This window comes from Grampus griseus, assembly GCF_964374135.1.
Source record: "Grampus griseus genome assembly, chromosome: 3".
NCBI classification, from domain to species: Eukaryota; Metazoa; Chordata; class Mammalia; order Artiodactyla; family Delphinidae; genus Grampus; species Grampus griseus.
The window spans coordinates 88111976-88134125 of record NC_139019.1 but is presented as its reverse complement, the minus strand read 5'-3'; the positions used below and the strand labels follow the sequence as shown (position 1 = coordinate 88134125).

At 37.9% G+C, this 22150-nt stretch overlaps 1 protein-coding gene across 1 annotated transcript in view; it reads right to left on the bottom strand.

The window, feature by feature from the left end:
* The window catches only part of FER (FER tyrosine kinase), a 466095-nt gene extending 444317 nt beyond the window's left edge, over positions 1–21778 (bottom strand). The window contains exons 1-2 of the mRNA XM_082651708.1: positions 21760–21778; positions 6296–6441 (exon numbers count right to left, since the gene is read on the bottom strand). The gene's annotated coding sequence lies outside the window, so the exon portion shown is untranslated. The remainder of the gene's footprint in view (positions 1–6295; positions 6442–21759) is intronic.
* Positions 21779–22150: the final 372 nt, after the last annotated feature.

Below are 22150 nucleotides of genomic sequence, written 5' to 3'. Positions count from 1 at the left end.
CTAGGCAGCCTTCTCTTGCCTCTTCCCTTTGTTATCATAACATTCGGGAATGACAGTATCCTATTCATGACTGCATCCTCATGTTTCTCATACGATGTCAGGCATATACGTATATTCCCATAGATGTACTCCATGAGCCTCAAAGTTTGACTCTAATTATCTCTCATGTGTTTATTCTGAAGTGCATCATATGAAAAATGATTACTTTTACAATTTCATAGAGATTAAACAAGTCAAAGATAGCAATTACACAAATAAAAACTAGCAGGTATTTTCCTTAGCATGAGCTTTTTAAATTTATCTTCCTCAGATATTCGATTAACTCTGGGTTTTGCCTGTTACTCTCTGCTCGTGATTCTGTCCTCTTACGTTTCAAATATAAAGTCACATCAAACAAATTTTGGAAGTATATGAAGTATAAGTAGAAATGAAAGGACAAGTAAGAAAAGCAAATTTCAGAACATGTATATCAAATGATCCTCTTTTTTAAATTATACAAATATAAACACACGTTTTTTAATACAGTTGGCCCTTCATATACACAGGTTCCACAACCATGGATTCAATCAACCGTGGATGAAAATATTCAAGAAAAAAAAATTCCTCAAAGTTCCAGAAAGCAACACTTGAATTTGCCACATGCCAGCAACTATTTCTATAATATTTATATTGTTTTAGGTATTATAAGTAATCTAGAGATGATTTAAAGTACAGGCGTACCTCATTTTATTGCACTCCACTTTCTTTCACTTCGCAGATAATGCGTTTTTTACAAACTGATGGTCTGTAACAACCCCACATTGAGCAAGTCTGTCGGCACCATTTTTCCAACAGCAGTTGCTCACTTCATGTCTCTGTGTTACATTTTGGTAATTCTCTCAGTAATTCAAACTTTTCATTACTATTATGTCGGTTATGGTGATCTGTGATCAGTGATCTTTGATGTTACTACTATGATTCACTGAAAGCTCAGATGATGGTTAGCATTTTTCAGCAATAAAGCATTTTTTAATCAAGGTATGTACATTGTTTTTTAAAACATAATGCTATTTATTGCACACTTAGTAAACCACAGTACAGTGTAAACATAACTTTTATATGCACTGGGAAACCAAAAATTTAGTGTGACTTGCTTTATTGCAATATTCACCTTATTACAGTAGCCTAGAACCAAACCCACAATATCTCTGACATAGCCTGTACATGGGAGGATGTGTGTAGGCTACATGCAAACACCATGCCATCTATATAAGAGACTTGAGCATCCTCAGATTCTGGTATCAGCAGGGGGTCCTGCATCATTGATATCCCTTGCAGACACCAAGGGATGACTATATACGTTTTAAAAGTTCAAACTGATACACATCAAACCTTTAACATTAGCTACCTCTGAAGAATGAGAGTTAGAATACTGGGAAGAATGTCACTTTTTATTTTATGTATCTCTAGCTTGTATTTTTATAAGAGGGTATATTCATTTTATGATGTTAACAAAATTTAAAGAAAAGACTCCCCAACAAGTTTTTTTTTAAGACTGAGGACTGAGAAGATAAAAATCAAATTTCAGAGATGAATGCTTCACATTAAAAATTATTTCTCCTTCATGGGACTACCCTGGCAGTCCAGTGGTTAAGACCCCATGCTTGCAATGCAGGGGGCAAAGGTTCGATCCCTGGTTGGGGAACTAAGATGTCTCATGCCGCACGGCGTGGCCAAAAAAAAAAAAAAAAATTTATTTCTCCCTCAAATATAGTTAATTTATTTTTATTCAGAAAATGACAAAGGTATTTATATCATGAGACAGAAAAATCTCCCAATTGTATTCACATAACAGAATCTTGACCCCTCTCACAGAATGCTTCTGGTTTCCAGGGAACAATTTTATCCCTGTTCCATATCCCAGGCTCCTGAACCAAAAGTCTCATCCTTCTCTATTCCCTCATTTTTTTCAGGTTTTACCTGAACCAATTCTAGCTCTAATTCAGCACCTCAACAATAAATTGATCTAACCACAGGTTGAACCATTACTGTAGTTGCCCAGGAAAGGAATCTTTGTCTTTTTGCTCTTAGTAAACGCCTTTCATTCATTTATTTATTTTATTTATTTATTTTTATTATTATTTTTTTTTTTTTGCGGTATGCGGGCGTCTCACTGTTGTGGCCTCTCCCGTTGTGGAGCACAGGCTCCAGACGCGCAGGCTCAGCGGCCATGGCTCATGGGCCCAGCCGCTCCGCGGCATGTGGGATCTTCCGAAAACGGGGCACGAACCCGTGTCCCCTGCATCGGCAGGCGGACTCTCAACCACTGCGCCACCAGGGAAGCCCCATTCATTTATTTATTCATTATTCATCCAATAAGTACTTTTAAAATGTCTACAATACGCCAGACACTAAGTGAAGTCTTGAGTACAGAGATAAAAAAGTACTGGTCACAGCCTCAAGAAGCTTATTTGAGGAAAGGAATAGTTCTAATACCTAACAATAACTGCTCTAAGGAATCCCTGTACCAAGTATAGTAAAAACACAGAAGTATAATCTAATCCTGCCTGAAGGAAAAGTCTTCATAGACATCCCTAAAACATCCAGAGTAGTTCCTTCCTCACTGGCACTTATCTTCCTTTCCTCTCGACCAAAATATGACTCTCCCCACTTGGAAAATACTGCTTAAAACTTACCTCCCACTTCCTCCCCACAAAGCTCCACTTGTTCCTAAATTCCATGCAATTCTTAAAGAAAACCAAACAAATCTGTGAAACTCAAAAGCCAGCAAGGAAGGAAGAAAGAAACACTCACTGAAGGCCAGCCCTACACAAGTACCAGAGAGAGCAGGTACTTAGATCTTTTCTTATTGTGCCTAGCTCCGATTGTCTCTACTAACTTACTTATATATCATTTGCATTTCAATCTACTTCCCACTTGAAATTGTGCATTTTTCAAAGATGAAGACTTAGACAGCTAAAGCTTTGTAACGTCCACAGTGACTACGTATATATTCCTAGGTATAATCAACTGGTGAGGAGGTGGGAGTGGGCCACTGTAGGTGGGAGAATAACTCCTGCAGACTTCAGTTGTTTTAAATGAATTTCAATTGCCAACTGGTGCCAGTGGGTTGAATACAACATAAATTTCCCAGTTTTTTTTTATCTTTAACTTAATGCAACCAAATGTAGAAACCTCAGCCAAAGTATATTTAAAGTTGGATTGATGTTTTTCAAGAAAAGCTTGTAATAAACAATTTTATCTCCAGCAACCTCAGAGAATTGGAAGGAAAAAGCAAACTGCAAATAAGTTTTGGATGAATAATGTTCTCAGAAACCAGGCAATTCTCAAGAAAGACATTAAGTATACACAAACTATATATTTTAAGAGAAAATACAGATAGATAATGAAAAACAAAAAGAGGTGGGGACTGTTCAAGATTAAAAGAGAATAAAGAGATAAGAATCAAATACAGTGCATGAAACCTGATTGAATCCTAAATCCAAAAAACTCAAAAAAAAATGTTTAGGGACAACTGGGGAGATCTGAATATGGACCATTATATTAAACATATTCTTAAATTAATGTTAATTTTCTTATATAAATATTGATAATATAACCATGCAGAAAATTATCCATATTCTTAGGAAATGCACGCTTAAAAATTTATATTCTATATTTATGTATAATATAAATATAATATATATTTTTAATATAGTTTCTAGCAGTTTTTAAAATATATAAATAGATAAAGAGAGAGAAAATGTAGCAAAAATTAAATGAGTGAATACAGATGAAAGGTGATATGGGTGTTCATTGTCCCGCATTTTCCATTTTTTCTGTAGCACTGAACATTTTCAAAATGAAATATTGAAGGGGTGGGAAGATGGCTTGAGAAGATGCCAGCTTGACAGAAGCATAAGGGGTAAAAGCAGCACTAGCCTCAGCAAACTTGAAAATCAACTGTGTGATCTTGGGCAGGTCATGGAAGCTCTCTAGGTCTCAGCTGAAAGAAGAGGAAGTGAATGATCTCTAAGGTAACCTTCCAGCTACAAAATCCCATTATTCAACTACTTCTTCTCAGCTCTAAAACTCAAAAGATAACCAAATGCGAAGAAGGAAAACTCACAGGACTGTAAAAAAAAAATAAAGTATTTAAAACAGCTAACCAAATGCTTGTCACAAACAATATTAACTCCTCTCTTTTGAAAACACTTTAAAAATTCTTCAGCAAAAAAAATACAAAAGAAAGATATGACTACTAATTAACTTAGAAAAAATAAGTAACACAGAAGTGCAAAGGTCTACTTTAATATCTATTCAATTTCTATTGAATTAAAAACTATGTGTTTGCACCTAAAATAAAGCAAAACAATGTATTAACTAGTACATATTACAAATTTGTCAGATGCTTTTATTTCCAGCACTAATGTTATTTGTAGCATTATAATTAATTTCCCTTTTGGTAAAACAACTAATCCTTGAGATAATGGGAAAGATAATTATCTAAAAAGATTCTGTACCTGATGCTAGCACCCACCCAGTTGCTCAAAACCCAAAAATCATGGAGTCATCCTTGAGTAACACTCTTTCCACACCAAAAATATCCATAGATTTTGACTAAAAAAAAAGAAAGTCATCTCAAATCCATCCATCTCGCTCTTGTTGCTAACATCTTAATCAGGGCACCACTATCTCTCACCTTAGCTCCTAAAATTGCCAGCTTTCAGTCCCAGCCCACTTAGTCCATTCCTCACATAGAAGCTAAAACGATGATATCATTTAAGAACAAAACAAACTACATGCCAAACCCTTCAAAGCCCTGAATATTTCTATAACTTCTTCCTACCCATCTCCGTCTCTCCTACTATGTCAGCCACAACGCAATTTTTTAAATTCCTCAAATTCACCAAGCTCTTTCCTCCTTCAAAGTCTTTGTACCCACTATTCCTTTTTTTTTCTTGTTTTCCACCCAGCTTTATTGAGATATTATTGACATATAAGATATGTAAGTTTAAGGTGTACAATGTGATAATTAGATGCACGTATACATTGTAAAATGATTATCACAATAAAGTTGGTTAACATCTCCATACCTTCACTAATTACAACTGAGTGTGTGTGTGTGTGTGTGTGTGTGTGTGTGTGTGTGAGTGAGTGGTGTTGGCATTTAAGATCTATTCTCTCAAAAACTTTCAAGTATATAATACAGTATTTTTAATTAGATTCACCATGTTCTACATTAGATCCCCAGAAGTTATTCATCTTATAGCTAGGAGTTTGCACTCTTTGACCGCTAGCATCTCCCCATTTCTCCCATTTCCCAGACTCTGGCAACCACAATTCCACTCTCTATTTCTATGAGTTTGGCTTTTTAAGATTCCACATAAAAGTGAGAACACACAGTATTTGCCTTTCTCTGTTTGACTTATTTCACTCTTCCATTCCTTCAAATGAGAATGCTTTCCCCACCAAAAATATCACCACCACCATGCCCCCCCCACACACACACACCCCCTCCTTGAAATAGCTCCTTCTCATATATAGGTTTCACCTTAAATACCAACTCCTTAGAGGAGTTTTTTGTGACCACCCTATCTGAAGTAGCTCCGGCCACCTTATCTCCAAGTCATTTACTTTCCTCCAAAAAATTTACTGCAATTCATAATTATTTTGCCAGTGTAGTTCTTAACCTCTCCCATCCTCTAGAATATAAGCTATAAAGATAGGATATCCAACTTATCCATCATTATATCACCAGAATCCCCAGGAAATTCTCTGATCCTTAATACAAGCCTATTAATGTGCATCAAATAAATGAATAAAAAGGTAAATGAATACAGGACTATATTAGATAATGGACTAATAATGCTATTAATGGAAATACAAAAACCAGCAGAAGAAGTAAGTGTTTAAGAAGAAAAATAAAATACACTGAGTTTGGTACAAGGCAGTTGAAAATATGGGACTGGTGGGCACACAGGTCGGGAAAGAGATACAGAGTTGGCTTCTGCTGTCTGTAAGTGTTAGTTGAAAAAAATAATAACTAAATCACAAATGGAATAGAATGCAGTAGGATAAATGCCAAGCAAAAAAATAAATAACACAAATATAAAATGATTGTAGCCTGCCTAGGTAGGAGAATAACATAAAGAACACTATAAAATTAAAACAAGTCAAAACTGTTTTCACAGTTTCAGAGGAAAAAAAAATATATCTATATATATGTATATATATGTATTAATATATGTGTGTGTGTGTATATATATATATAAATTTATTTAGTAATTTACTAAGAAGAGTAAAGTAATCCTACCTTACTACTATTCGTTGCTGGTCATATCTTAGCTAAAGTAGCAGGTCCATGTTGAAGGATTACACATTAGGGATGAGGAAGACACTTGAGAAAACGTGCAGTGAAGTCTCACGGGAATCGTCATATGTCTAGGCAGAAAACATGAGCTGCAAGAAGAAATTCAAGGAGTCAGAACTGTTCACTACAGAGAAAAAGGTAAAAATGGACACATGGAGTATGGTAGGCTCCTACTGGAAATCAACTTTGGCAGTTCATCACGCTCACGACATTAAAAATCAGGATGCTATGCTTACCTAGCTTGTCCATCCCCTGCTTACTCTCTCCCCTTTCTTTCCACAACTTTCTCAATAAGTAATGCATTTTATCTTCTCCCTAACCTATTTCCTCAGTTTTGAAGAGGTAATTCATGTTTTTCTCCATTTTCACAGCATAAAACTAATTTCAAATTTGAAACACATTAGAAGAAGCAAAATTTTAAATATTTTATATATAATATGTTAAGATATTACAGCCTAAAGAAATAACTAACTATGTAAGAAAAACTTTGTCAAAGGCTGGGAAGGTTTGGGAAGGATTCTCCTGGCAAACACCCACTTTCTTTGTCTAACATGATTCGGTATGCCAAAGCATGGCTCTGATGTTGGCTGCTCTCATTCAATCCTTGAAACTAGGAGAATTTCTAAGATGTTCCTTGGTCACTGGCTCTCATCTTTACCACTGATGTTGAATGTGCAGTTTACAGCCCTGTCACAGTTTCTCATTTTTTGCCTCATGCCCTCATATTTCTAACCCTGACTTCTTGGTTTATAATCAACTCTCTTCTTTCAAGCTCCTCTTTTCTGTTTGCCTATTCTGTTTCCTGTCATTGCTTGCTTTGTCATTGTCATTGCTTCCTTGACTTTCGCATGAATCAGAGGACATTTCATAGATGTTACCAAGAAATAAGATTATTCCTTTCTTTCTGGTCAGGAAACTAACCAAACACAGTATATCAGGAATATCTTCCACGTCTCCTACTCTTCTAAGCTTTTTACGCGTTTCCAAAAGCATTCCTTCTTTGCCCCCTAACAAGCATTTTACTTTTCTAGATTTGACAAGGTTCTCAATGCTAGAATGGGTTGGAAACCTAATCAACATACAATGAAAGTGTTATTATATTCCTCTTCTTCCACTAAACTGTGACGTGATTAAGGACAGGGGTTATTATCTTAATATAGCCAGCATCCTACACAATACCTGAACGTTATAGCCACCAAACAAGTGGCTACTGAATGGATGAAATTCCAAGGGGAATTATGGCTTTCTCTGATTTGTACACTTTGGTGTAAAGTAAGGCTTTGACAAAAGTTGTCAAAGCCTTAAAATGATATTTAAATATGGAAGTTTTAATCATGACTTCTATACTGCTTTCAATCGAGTATCTTAAATCAAACCTCCAATATTAAACAGTACTACAGATTTCCAAGAAACAAAATGTAGTGAATGTGTACCTAAGTATACACACATTACATATGTTATCTAATTCCACTTCAAACACAGACCTCAAAATTACTGGACAATCTGTTTAAAATTTTTTCAGCTTCTCTTCTCTATCAGCAAAGGAACTTGAGAGATGTCTAGAATTCCATATTCTAGTCTCTCACTATGATACAGAAAGTTATTTTCAAAGACTTAAGAACAAGAAAGACAACTATTCTACTGGGATTTCATATCCAACATTGAGCAGTGGCAAACGTCTTGCTTAAGGAAGCTAGCCAAAGTACATAGGTATTACTTATGTAACACTCTCTAACTCAAGTCTTTTCTACAATTTTTATTTTTCAATGAAAAAAATAATATTCCACTTGAAATAGTTTGAGTTAAAAATAAATAACAGCTTTCTCGGTAGTATCTCTAAATGGAACATTTCCTTATTCAAATTACTATAAATCCATGAATAAAACTTATATTCCTTGTATTACTTCAAAGGTATTATCATCCTTAGCAGAGCTCAGCAAAGGTTTCTATAGACAAGTGAAAATGCATAATAACTACTATCTAGTGCACCTTAATCATTCCCACCAACTTGCTCAATTATATGGGCTACCATCTCTAACTCACACTCACAGCCAAACATAGTTCCTATTCCCTGAATGTGCTTCTCATTATGACTGGGACTAGGGTGAGACAAGAGAGGTGCCCAGGGTGCAAAATTTACAGACACTCACTCTCAGGGTCATGCAAGTGCCACCCTGCAGTTGCATGACCCTAAAAGTGAGTATCGATGTACACTTTGTGTCCCAGGCATCTCTTTTGCCTCACCCCAGTCCTGGCCCTACTTCTCCTTCTGATCTCTACTTCTCCTACTTCTCCAATAGGTAACATCCCAATTCTGATAAACCAAAATCTAATTCTGATAAACCAAATATCTAAAATCAAGCAATGAATTTAAATTTAATTTTATATCCATTTAAAATTATGTTTTCAAAGAAAATTTCTTATTCATGATGTGATGTTAGGTGATAAATAGATCAGGCAGGAATGCCTACATACAGTAAGAGTCTAAGCTTTCGAAACAAAATGAGTGTGAGTTGCATGTGAGTGTAAGTGATGGACCTGTGTTGTTTTCAACTCCCTTCCTTTTGGTAGCAGCATTTAAATTTTCTTCTGTTGAACCATCCTTCTCTATTGTCAATCACTGTAGTTTGTGTGGCACTGATCCTTTCCACTCTCAAGTTACTGAAATAAACAGGAAGTTCCTGGAATAGGTGCAGGTGGAATAGGCGCCCAGGTCTGGACAATCAGCATATTCCCTGCCCCAAGCAGTGGTTCAGGAATGAGCATGTGACCCAATTGGACCAATAAGACTCAATCCCAAAATTTTGCAGGACCTAATCAGAAAGAAAACTTTCAGCTGAGGTTGCTAAACTGAAAGAACACAGTAAGTACCTATTTGACAGTGAGCCAACCCAAGGAAGTGCCAAGGGATGACAAGAGAAACGAAGAAAACTTTGAAAACATTTTATCTCTAGATTTAATCACGTCTGAGTTCAGGTGAGTTCAGATGTAGCTGCTGGAATGCAGAATTATTAATGGGAAAGAATTCTCTCTGGATTTCTCAAGTTCCTGCACAGTCAGAGCCTTCTAAGCAAAAGGTACTACAAGGGTATTTGCATAACAGACAAACTTAGAAACTAGAAACAATATCTCCCTAAAGATAGAGACCTCCAATGAGAAATAAAGCCCTTTGGTTCCCTTCCCTGTAAGACATTTACTTATATTTTTTAACTTATATTTCTTATGTTACTTCATATTTTTTTAAAGCCTTATTTATCTTAGAATAGATTTGGCCTTTTTTTGATATATATATAAATTTATTTATTTATTTTTGGCTGTGTTGGGTCTTCGTTGCTGCACGTAGGCTTTCTCTAGTTGTGGCGAGCGGGGGCTACTCTTCATTGTGGTGCACGGGCTTCTCATTGTGGTGGCTTCTCTTGTTGCGGAGCACGGGCTCTAGAGTGCAGGCTCAGTAGTTGTGGCGCACGGCCTTAGTTGCTCCACAGCATGTGGGATCTTCCCAGACCAGGGCTTGAACCTCTGTCCCCTGCATTGGCAGGTGGATTCTTAACCACTGTGCCACCAAGGGGTCCCGTTACTTCATATTTTTTATACTTATATTGACTTATAGTCTAGGTTAATAAATCTAATGACACTTTCCCCCTCTCCCCTACAGAAGATTTGCTAAATGAGTAATCTCTCTCCCTCTGCAGGGTGTTCTCATCAGTGTTTTAGAATTATCAATTACATGTTGCAATAAACTATTTTGGCTTATTTATTAATTCATTCAACAAATATTTGCTGGAAGCCTACTAAAATATGTGTCATGAATTTTCCTACACACACACACACACAACAGAGACAAAAATTCCTGCCCTCATGGAGATTATATTCTAGAGAGAGGGAAAAAAATACAAAATAACTAAGTAAAATGCAAAGTGCTAAGTGGTGATAAGGGCTATAAAGAAAGAAAAAGCAGGAGAAGGATAAGGGCTATAATGAAGGAAAAGGTGGGAAAAGGTAACAAGTATGGGGGAGGTAGGAGATTTCAGATTTCTGTTCGGTAATCAAAGAACTTACAGAGGAAGTCCTATTTCAGCAAGGACCTAGAGCAGATGGGGAAGTGAGTCATATGGATATCTGGAGAAGAGCATTCCAGGCTGGGGGAACAGTAAGTCAAAGTACCTACTTAAGGAAGACCAAGGAGGCCTACATGGGGTGAGCGGTGGAGACAACAGTAAAATCTGAGTTCAGAGAAAGATCCTCAGGAGGGAGGGAGAGCAGGACCACAAAACTAGCTCATTTTAAGGACTTGAGCTTGTACTCTGAGTTACACGGGAAGCTAGTGAAAGATTCTGAGAAAAAGTGATGTAATCTCTTACATTTCAAAAGAATGTTATTAGTATTCTGAGGCAAATATTCTGAGAGTACCAGTAGTAGTGGGGAGACTTGCTAGGAGTTATGTAGAAGGAGAGAGAAGATGGTGTTGAACCAGAGTGACCCAAGTAGAGGTGATAAGAACTGGTCAGATGTCAGATATATTTTGAAGCCAACAGAATATACTGAAACATTGTATTGGGGAGGTGAAAGAAAAACAGTCAAGGATAACTTCGAGGTTTGGAGTCTGAGCATTAACACAAATGGAGTTGCCACTTACAGAGATGGGAAGGATTGATTTTTTAACTGAATTTCTATCACTGGCATACAAAAGAAGACTGACAAATATAAAAATTTATGCTGGAAATCAATAATTACAAATGACAGCCCTAAAGTGTAGAACTGATTTGAGTCAATAAAAGAAAATGAAGGGAATCTGGTATCCCTGTATTATAGGGTGAGAAGTCACCAATCCATAATAAGCAAAACATCTGGTAAATTCCCACCTCAAAAAAAAAAAGCAGACTACTTGCCTAGTAAGGATGGAACTGAAGGGCACTTAGTAAAAATGTCAGGATGTTGGTATATTGCCTACTATGCAGCAGTCTTCAGTAAGGCCCCTCAAAAGAAAAGCAAACTTTGAGTGAAGTCTTAATAAAAGGAAAATCTTTTCAGTCTTTCATTACAAATTCAAGACAGCTGATTATCTTGCAGTTTACATGGTTGAAAATCAAATATCCCTAAACTAAAATTTGGGTCTTTAACCACACAAAATAAAAGGTGGGGAAAGCCTGGTGCTCTGGGCTCCTCCCCAACCATCCTAGCCAAAAATATATTTACAGCCTGGAAGCAGGAACAAACCAATTGTGCACCGTTACTTCAACAAGTTGCTCTGAATGGCCTAGAGACAGAGGCCAAGATGAAGATTGAGAAGCCTAGGATTTGCTTGATTCCAAACCTCAGTACTATTGACATATTGAACTGGAAAATTCTTTGTTGTGGGAGGCTGTCCTGTGCATTGCAGGATGTTTAACAGTATCCCTGGGCACTACCTCTACATGCCAGTGACACCTGCCTACTCACCCCACCACCCCCTATTGTGATAATAATAATGTCTCCAGACATTGCCAAATATCCCGAGGTAAAAATAAAATAAAATAAAATAATGTCCCCTGTTGGAGAACTACTCACTGAATTAGGGTGGCAAAGTTGTTTAGAGACATACCAGGGCAATAGTTTGATTCAAGGACTAGGCTTTGGGCTTTAGGTACTGGGGAGACTGTTGGTCAAATACAAATAAATCAAAAACCTACTAAGTTTATAAGAAAGTTGTATTGACTAAGAAACTCCCAACAAAGATTTGTTACTGCTCAGCCCTCAAGATGTTCTCCTGGACTCCAAGCTCTCATCAATAGCAAAAGGGCTGCTAAAACTGTGCAGGCCCCAGTAAGGGAATTCTTCTCAATACCCATGTTGGCTGTGACCAGGAGGAGAAATAACAAAGATCTTCCTGGGTGGTAGAACAAGAGACAGCCATGTTGGCTAATCAAAAATCTTATTCCACTGGGCTTCCCTGGTGGCGCAGTGGTTGAGAGTCCGCCTGCCGATGCAGGGGACACGGGTTTGTGCCCCGGTCTGGGAAGATTCCACATGCCGCAGAGCGGCTGGGCCCGTGAGCCATGGCTGCTGAGCCTGCGTGTCCGGAGCCTGTGCTCCGCAACGGGAGAGGCCACAACAGTGAGAGGCCCGCATACCGCAAAAAAAAAAAAAAAAATCTTATTCCACTGCCCAGGCAGAGTCCTTGCCACCTCTGTCTGACCAATGAAATATGTACAGATCATGGACTGGAAAATCTCTGTGGGTTACTTCCCCTTTTTTTCTTTTCTAATTAAGAGTTTTTATTGTCCTTATGTTATCTTCCTTCTATCACCAAATACTGGCTTTATTACAATTAGTTATATTTATGATTTAACCATAAGTTTTTTGACCCTGAGACTGTCTTTTCAAACAGAACTGAGAGAAATTACCCAGCGATTCTAGACTTAAAGTTTGATGCAGTAATTAAACAAGTCTTTGAGTTGTCTTCCTCTGTTGGGGGTCAAGTGGTAAATGCACTGGAAGTTTTAAGTGAAACACTGCATTATATTAGATGAGGGCATTTTTTCAAGGGTTTATATATGAGGGAGGACATGGATGCACACTAGGAGGATTACAGTGAATGTTTTTTGGTTATGCTTGCCCAGCATCAACTCCCACTTCCCATGGTAACAGTACCTTCTTTCTTTCAGTGAACCACCAACCCTGACTCTCAGTCCACAAGGTTCAGACCACGTGGCTGACCACACTTCCTATTCCCAGTTCCAATAGTTAACACGTGATCCAGACCTGGCCTATCATCATATACTATTCCCCTGACCACAGGATCAAAGATGGAAACATGACCTAACTCATTCAATGAGATGTAATCCCAGGGCTTTTGCTAAAACTATGAGTAGGAAAAGTGTTTTTTATGTTGGGCTTGCTAAACTGAAAGAATGTAAACCATCAGGGAGCTCCTCATGGAGAAATCCTACCTGAGAGCATATCTAACACAGGAGAAAGCCACTGAGTTTGCTGAGGCCACTGAGCCCCTGAATCCATCCATACCTAAAGAGAATACACTCCTGTTTGTCCCAGTGCCCTAAGATACTGTGAGTAGGGGTTTAGTCTCATGCAACTGAAAGGTATTAAAAATCTAGTATCATTACCAGTTAGACAAAACTGGGGTTAGTTTTCAAACCAAAAAAAAAAAAAAAAACTGAAGATATAAGCATTAAATTATTTGCCTAAATTCATACAACTAATTACAGGTAGCACAGATGCAACCCTAAATGGGTCTAGCTCTAATAGTCATGCTCTTTCCACTACATCTACTCTCTCTCTCAAGAAAACAGTCTGAAACTTCTCTACGCTTTAAAATTATCTGTAGCCATAAAGTAAGACCTTACATGAAGTGAGTATTCTACTAACATTTGTTGAATAACCAAAAAAAGAAGAATCTCACACCTTCTTCCTCTCTGTCCCATTCCTGCAACAACTTGCCTCTTGTATAGCATAGAACATTTCTGCGTTATTTTTACAATGTAAGCTACCTTAAGGACATGTAATAGCAAGTGTCTTTAAGCTAAGTCACTTCAATTTTAGACTGCCAGTTTCAGTGATGGGGTAAATTGGCTCCAAAATATTAATAGAACATCATAACCTTAGAAAGAGACCATCACCACTGACTAGCTACTATTGTTATAATTAATTGTGAAACTCAGAAAAGGACACCCATATTATCTTTTAAGTGAGAATACTATTGTTTATTTTAGTATTTTAAGATATTTGTCAGAATGACATTAACTTCTAGAAAGTAGCAGCTATTTACAAATAGTCAAATCTCTATCAATATTATTGTTGAGTGTGAGAGAAAAGGGAAATGGGATAGAATTTATGAATATAAGACCCCTGACATTTTCAAGAAATTTAAAAACCATGAGAATTTTTTTTTTTTTTTTTTTTTTTTTTTTGCGGTACGCGGGCCTCTCACTGTTGTGGCCTCTCCCGTTGTGGAGCACAGGCTCCGGACGCGCAGGCTCAGCGGCCATGGCTCACGGGCCCAGCCGCTCCGCGGCATGTGGGATCTTCCCGGTCCGGGGCACAAACCCGTGTCCCCTGCATCGGCAGGCGGACTCTCAACCACTGCGCCACCAGGGAAGCCCCCATGAGAATTTTTGACAGAGCTGAAACATTCAATAACAATGCTCCACAAGGCAAGTTTTGTTTCCCTAGAAGGTGTGGTAGATTGATTCACATCCAGACTCACTGGATTCAACATTCCATTTTTAAACATATTGAAAAATGCCCATTTGCTGGCTAAGATCTACCACTTTCTTAGGCCTCTACTTTTTCTTCACTTCTAGCAGCTGGCTTTCTTTTTCAGGAAAATTTTTACAAAGAAGCAACATTTTATCACTTGACAAAAGTTATTATACAGGATAACTTCACACTGAGAACAAAGTCAAGGTGAGATGTAGACACTGGGCAGTTAGGTGAGGTCATGCATATCTTAGGGTCTCACTTCCAATAAGAGGAAATTATTTCAGCAAAACTTCAAATACTTCAAAATGGACTTTTAGAGTCACTCCCAAGTAATTGAAACTGAAAATATTAAGTCCAGGACTGCTAATAGTTCACTATGTTTAGACTTTTATCATTTCATTTATTTGAGATTTAGCATATCAAAGACCTAAATTTAAATCCCAGGTATCACTTTATAGCTAAATCTCCTTGGATATGACCTAAGATTGGTTCCAGATCACAAAAAGAAAATACAAGCTACCCAATCTACAGGGCTGTGATGAAAATAAAAACAAATGTACAAAAATGCCTAACATTTTTAGCAGGCACTAAAGAAATGTCAATGCCTCTCCCCCATAACAATATCTGAATTTACTCAAAAACTTTTACTGACAGAAACTGTTTCTTCCTTAGAAATGTTGAGGAGGGGATAAAAAAGGGCTATGCATAAATAATCATAATACAATATATTATATATATACATATATACACACACATAACTATTGGTAAGAGAAAGAAATCAGCCTCCTGCTTTGCAAAAAGTTCTATTATATATAAATCTAGATGAAAATTCTTATCCTTTGTCCAACATAATTGTTTATAAATAATCAGGATAATGATCATCAAGTTATTTGTCATTAAAACTTATCTGATACAACTGCACTGTTCAGTTCCCTTTAATTAATCTACTATTGCCAATTTATTTAATACATAGAAAGTAAAGAGGCCTGACAAAGTGATGGTACTTAACCAAAATATATAAATTTGCAGTAAATTCAGAATGGATAAGAAATGTGACAGTGACTGGATCAGTGTCATTAGAAAGTCCACCATACACCACAGACTGTATACTAAAACAAACAAAAAGGTTATGCTTAAAATGTTTCCTTTGCTCCTACCAAAGCAAAATTTTAAAACCTTACTGAAAGTTGAAATGATGGCTAACTTGTATATGAATGTATATAGAAAGCATGTGATTCTGAAGGAAATATAATTCAAGACAAAGTCAGAGCACTGTATAAACATTCTCACGAAGTAAGAAGTCATGTGGCTGCTAGGGTGGCTATTGAACCATTTGTTACCAAAACTGAATATTGGTAGAAGAGTCAAATGCATTATTCTTGGTATAACGTGAAATTAACAAAAAGTTCCAACAACTGACAGGAGAAGCTTGGGAAATCTTTCCAAGCTGAAGACATACAGAGAGTAGAAGGGACACAAACTCCTGAAGTGTCCAACTCCTGTCAAACCATGACCAAGAAACAGCAGCAAGCATCAAGCATTACAGTGACCAACAACTAACTTTTCAACTTTGTGACAGTGCAGCAGGCTTTGCGATTAAGCCAAAAACACTCTTGTTCTACAAACCCCAGGGCAAAAAAGCCAACAATAAGAAACTCTGCATGTATACTAATGATGTAATGAAAATCATCCAGCCTTCATTTTAGAAGCAAAAAAATTGCTTAACAACTTTGATGACAGAGTCCTGTTTATAGAATCATTAAGGGTCTGAAGAGATCAACTAAATTTTTCAATTAAATCTGTATTTTATGAAGGTAGTTATATCCTAGGTCCACAAACATTTCAAGAAATACCACTTGCTAATGCTAAGGGTCTAATGAACATAGTCTTCCTAAGTCTTCACTTCAAACTGTATATTATACATACTACTTCTATGTAGGATGAACTATTCAAGAGCAATTTCATTCACAGAAATGTAATTTTAAAGAAATTTTTCTGACTGAGCCACTGTAAAGAGCATTTTTATATACTAAACACCTAGAATATAAATATTCTACTATTTAGAGTTTCCCCTTTTCCTAAAACCATTTGTCCCACTATGGAAATACCTTTTCTACAAGTAAAATAACTTATACTGGAAAACTAATTTCAATTTTTCTATGATAATGTTATTTTATTTACTCTGACTTTAAAATGTAAGGCTCTTCACTATCAATTACATAAAATTAGTAATCTCTTCTTACGTAAGCATTACAACACTGATAAGAAAAAGTGAAGAAGCATTCGTTTCAGGAAAATGCAGAAATAACTTGGGTCTCAATGATAGTACTATAAGGTGTGTCTCAAGTATTTGTTACTAATAATAGTTATTTACCTTTTTTTTAATGACTCACTTTTCTCAATAAATCAGAGTAGATTCAAGTTTATCCCTATAACAGTGTCATTCTCAATCACTTGCATTCTGATATGCTTCCTAGAGTGGGGGAGGGTAAGATGGAATTACAGAGGGCATACTAGAAAACTACGTATTAGAATATGTCACACATGTACATATCTTGTACTTGGGTAGAAAAAATATTGAGAATCATTGACTTAGATCACAAATCTTTGTTTTACTGCTGGATGAGACAATAAGGACTACTTAGTTCCAATCCTAACTTTTTCCAGTTCAGTGCTTGCTTCACAACACCCAATAACTATAGGCTGGTCTGTGCATTTAAACTGTAAGTGTGTGTTCTTTAAGAATCAGAACCCCATACTTACTGAACACACATTTTGAAATAGGGATATCTGTAAAATGTTGCTCCCTAAAAAACAATCATATAGGAGATTTCTGTAGGAGACAGAAAACTTTCAATTAAGAGTTTTGTGTATTATTACATTTGAAAATAAAGTTTAACTTTTAAACAGATTAAGTAAATGTAATTTAAGGCGGCAGGGAGCATTAGAGATTTAAGAAGGTAACATTTAGCTTTTCTGTACCACTTTTAAGCAAATATTTGTGGTTCAAAGGAAAAGAATTCAGGGAAACCATCCAACAACAGATGATAATCTAATGTGAAAGAAAAATAATTCAGGAATTCAGACAAACTGGACATATTTTGAGGTAAAAATCAGTTAAGGTAAATTTCTGATTATTGCTACTGAGATACAGTAACCCAAGAGCTAAAAAAAAAAAAAAAAACCCTGCTAATCTGAGATATTTCTAATTATTTGGTTTGTACAAATGTAAATATCATTCAATTTAAGTAAGCGTAATGTACATTATTTTAATTTCCGAAGTCTAAAATTTAGGGACTTTTAGGATCGTAGAATAAACACAGTAATACTAGAAGAGATGAAATGAAAACTACCATGAAAGTAACTGAATGTGAATGCTGAACACTCCCTAAATTCAGTCATTTTACCTCAATTGTCTCATTTCTTCTTCATAATGACCTTGTGAGGCAATTATATCATCCCCACTTTACAGATGAGGAAACTATGGTGTAAAGAGATTAAGAAACTTGCCCAAGATCCCACAAAAGAAAATCCTAATTTCTGACTGAAACCCAGACTATCTGGCTCCAAAATAAATGACTCTTCTTTTCACTATACCCTGCTATCTCACAAGAAACACACACATTGAACTTTTCAGTCTTCTAATTAAAATCTTCTAAAGGAGGAGACAATATTAAGCTTATAGTGAACGGTGATACTGTATAGGCTAAAAATTAGTCATAGTTTGATAAGTATAAATTAATGTTTAGGAAATAATTCCAAATCATGCATGACATTAAATTTTTTAAAAGCTGAATATGAAATATCGCCCCCAAGTAGAAATATCCGAAAACTTCTGTAGAAAGGCACTAAGTAAACTTCATCTTACCTGGACACTTTGAATTCCAAAGAAAAAACCTGAGAGGCTCCATATTTTGTCAGTCATACAGCAGTTTCATATGGTCAACTAGGACTATATTTATACTTAAGAAAAAAGAAAAAGTGGGTAATTGCTTGGGTCTGATTCTTTTGTTCTGACTCTAATCTGTCCTCTATTGATTATTTTCCATTTTTCTTCCAGATTTTGGAGACTTCTTCTAATTTAGGCTAACTGAGTCTCAAGTTCAGGAACTCCTCCAAGTTTAGATGTAAGTGCTGACACACTACAATGAAGACCATAAAATTGCAATGATTGGTAGAGTGTTACAGAAGAAACAAAAGTTTCAGTTATTTCAAAACATTAACTATCGTGGAATTACTGATGACTTTTTTTCTGTATAGTTTTCTGAATTGATTTTAAAGCATTTAACTTTTATAATAAAAACAGGAGAGCAAGAAAAAAGGAAAGAGGGAGGAAGGCGGGGCGGGGGTGGGGGGGAGTTGGAGCTTTGATTAAAAAGTATCTGAACATCTTATTCCTTCCAAATTTCCAAAATTATGACCTCCTTGTTCCCTTCTATCTCTCAATGGCATGGCATGAAAAATAAACCACACATAAGCATGCCAAAGTCAAATGAGATACGGAAAAATAATAATGAGGCAATCCAAAGATCTATAAATTCTGAGACATAGCTCAATTTCACTATTTCAGAAATTAGTTATTAACTGAGCAAAGTATGAAAAACAGATTTAGGGCATACTAAAACTGAAAAGCAGGATTCACATACTTAAAGAAGAGTGCAGGAATTTCCTTAGTATGGGAAAATTATAAATATAATATACACATATGTGAATTAATTTATACCAGTTTCTTATTCTTTTTATCACAAATTGAAGTTCTGTATTAAAATACTCCTTTAGCAACACCATGAAACAACATGCAAGATAGTTTTAAGTCCTATTAAAATTAACTTAAATCTCTCTAAATTACTTCATTTTCCATGGAAAAGTTATACTAAAAGAAGTTCACATTTGTAAGCTTTCTTTTTCCATTACAAAAACACATTCTTATTCCAAAACAACATACATAAGATTGACCCAATTTATTAAGTATGTTACCAAAACAGTGCATAATTGATAGTCCCTTCAACCTGTCTTCAAAAGAAGACGCTCATTTAAAAATCAAGTAGAAAACTATAATCTATTAACACAAGAGTCCAATTTTAAAACAAGACTTTTATTTGTATAACAAGTTCATTAGATTTTCTTTTTTTTCTGATTACCAAAACACAGTTAACTCACCAAGGCCTTGATTTACAAAGATAATGACTTCCTACTCACAGGACTGCTTTATAATAGTCTCATGGAATTCAATTACTACAGTTTTTATAAACACTATTACCATCTACGAACAGAAATAAGCACTTTACAATATTTTGGTTTGATACATATTTATGCTGGTTTTCAAACTTGATAATTTCAGTTCCTCTGTTCCTTAGTATATGCCATGTAACAGCTGTCCTGAAAATGTTATTTCTGTGTAGATGGTGAGTATTTACAGCACAACTGAACCTGCCTACATTGTTTGAAATTTTTCATAATGAAATACTGGAGGAAAAAAAAGGCAAATGTGAAATGTTCACAGACCAGAGTTATAGCTACATAACAGTTGAAGATGAAATAAAAAGGAAGGGTCTACCAAAAGCCTGAATTATTCCTTCAACTACTGACATCAAACTCTGAAATAGTGCAGAAGCTGCATTAACCGGACCCTAAATAATTTTACATGGTATATATTTAACGCTGCCAACCATCAGTATGGAAGAGAAACAGATCTTCGCCAAAGGTCTTTCATGGAAGAAACTGGAGAAAGGTTTCCAAGTATGCCTATGTACTCCCTTAATATACTTCCAGTACCTTTGAAAACAGTTCACTTGGCTCAAGAGAACTAGCAGAAAAGATTCCCCAGATCACAAAACATACACTGAGCCCTCCTTTGCATTCACTGACAAATGTGTGGCTCTTCACAAGTATGTCTTCCTAAAGCCCATACAGATAGATACACCAGGACAACACTGCACAGTGAAATAATTATACTTTGCAATAGTTTTTAAAAATCCTGTCCCCATTCCATAGGTGGAAAAGTACTTTCTAGTCTTTAATCACTAAAATAGATTTGGTCTATTCTTATTGATTTTTCTGTTACACTTTTATATCGCTTACTCCATTTAAGAAACTTTTTTAGTATTTTAAAACATCTGGAGAAAGAAAAAAACGGCACTACACCCAGAGTAATTTATGTCAAATTTACAGTGAGACTACTACGAATATATGCAGCTTCTTATGAATAAAAAAGATTAAGGTTTTTTAACCATAAGGCAATCGAAAATGAAAGTGTAGCCTTAATAAATTATTAGACATTGCACTGCACAACACTATATATCAAAATCACAAATGTACACACACACACGCGACAGCTTCACAGTTAATTTGTGCAAGACGTACCACCCTACCAAAACCAACTCAATTAGCGTGTTTCAGAAAGTTGATCCTAAAGGAGACTAACCAGAAAGCTGACCCGAAGGTGACTCCAAACACCTCCTCAACCGTAAATGGCAAAGAGAACAGAACAGAAATTGCCCCGCCTGCGCTAGCTTCACACTATCTCTTGAGGGTCACTCCTGGCCAAGACAGGAGTAGGGACGGAAGGTGGGGGATAAAAGCAGGGGGTGGGGAAGCTGACACGAGAGAAGAGCTGGGGGCGGACTGTGCCGGTCCAGGGAGACCGCAAGGCCCCAGCGGTAGGAAGGGGCTGGGGAGGTAACACCTAGGGACTGGGGGTGGCCGCCCAGCCCGAGGCCCGCGCCGAGGGGATCGCGCCGAGAAAAGGGGGTGCGGGCGTGATGGGCGGTACCCACGGTACTCCCAGCACCGCCCCACACCCCGCAAACCCCGAACCCGGCGACTGGGCGGAGCCGTCGCGCCCGCCTCAGCCCTCTCGCGCCGGCACCCGCCCCCTCAGCCTCCAGTCCCGGGTGGGTGGGAAGGGCGGGCCTCGCCCGGCCGGGTGGGCAGCCCGGCCCAAGCCGCAAACAGGAATGCGCCGCCGCGGGCGCAGGATGGACGGGAGACCCCGCAGCCAGGGGCAGGAGGGGGGGGATGGCTGAGGGCGGAGAAAGAGCCCTCGGCACAGCCGGCGCAGCCGCCGCAGCCAGGGCAGAGCCCCAGGCGCCCCACTGCGGGCAGGGAGTGTTGCCCCAGTTCTCGGCTGGCCTTCCCAACTCTTCCCCCCTCCCCCGGCGTTGCCCCGGGTAACAGCGCCTGCCGCGGGCGGCGCGAAACTCACCTACCTAGAACCTGACAAGCAGGAGCCCCTCAGACACGGGAGCCAGTCGCCACCCCGCGTCACGGGGGCCGCCACAACCAATGAGCGCTGCTGTCACCAGCCTCCGCGGCCAATCCAGCTGCACTCCGGTCTCCGGGCACCCTCGAGGTCTCAGCCAATGGGCACCCGCCGAAGGCGGGCACTGCCTCCCGACCCCCAACCCCCTCTTCCACCACCTCCCAGGAGGCGGGGCGCGGCCGATTGGCCTGGACCCCGGAGGGGTGGGACTCGGGCACCAGGCCCGGTGGGCGCGCGCGGACCGGGGGCTGCGGGCGTGGCGAGGGGAGGCGTAGAGCTTCGGCCGCCGCCCTCCGGGCTCGCTCCCCAGCTTGGGTGGGGTCGCGCGGCCCTCCTGG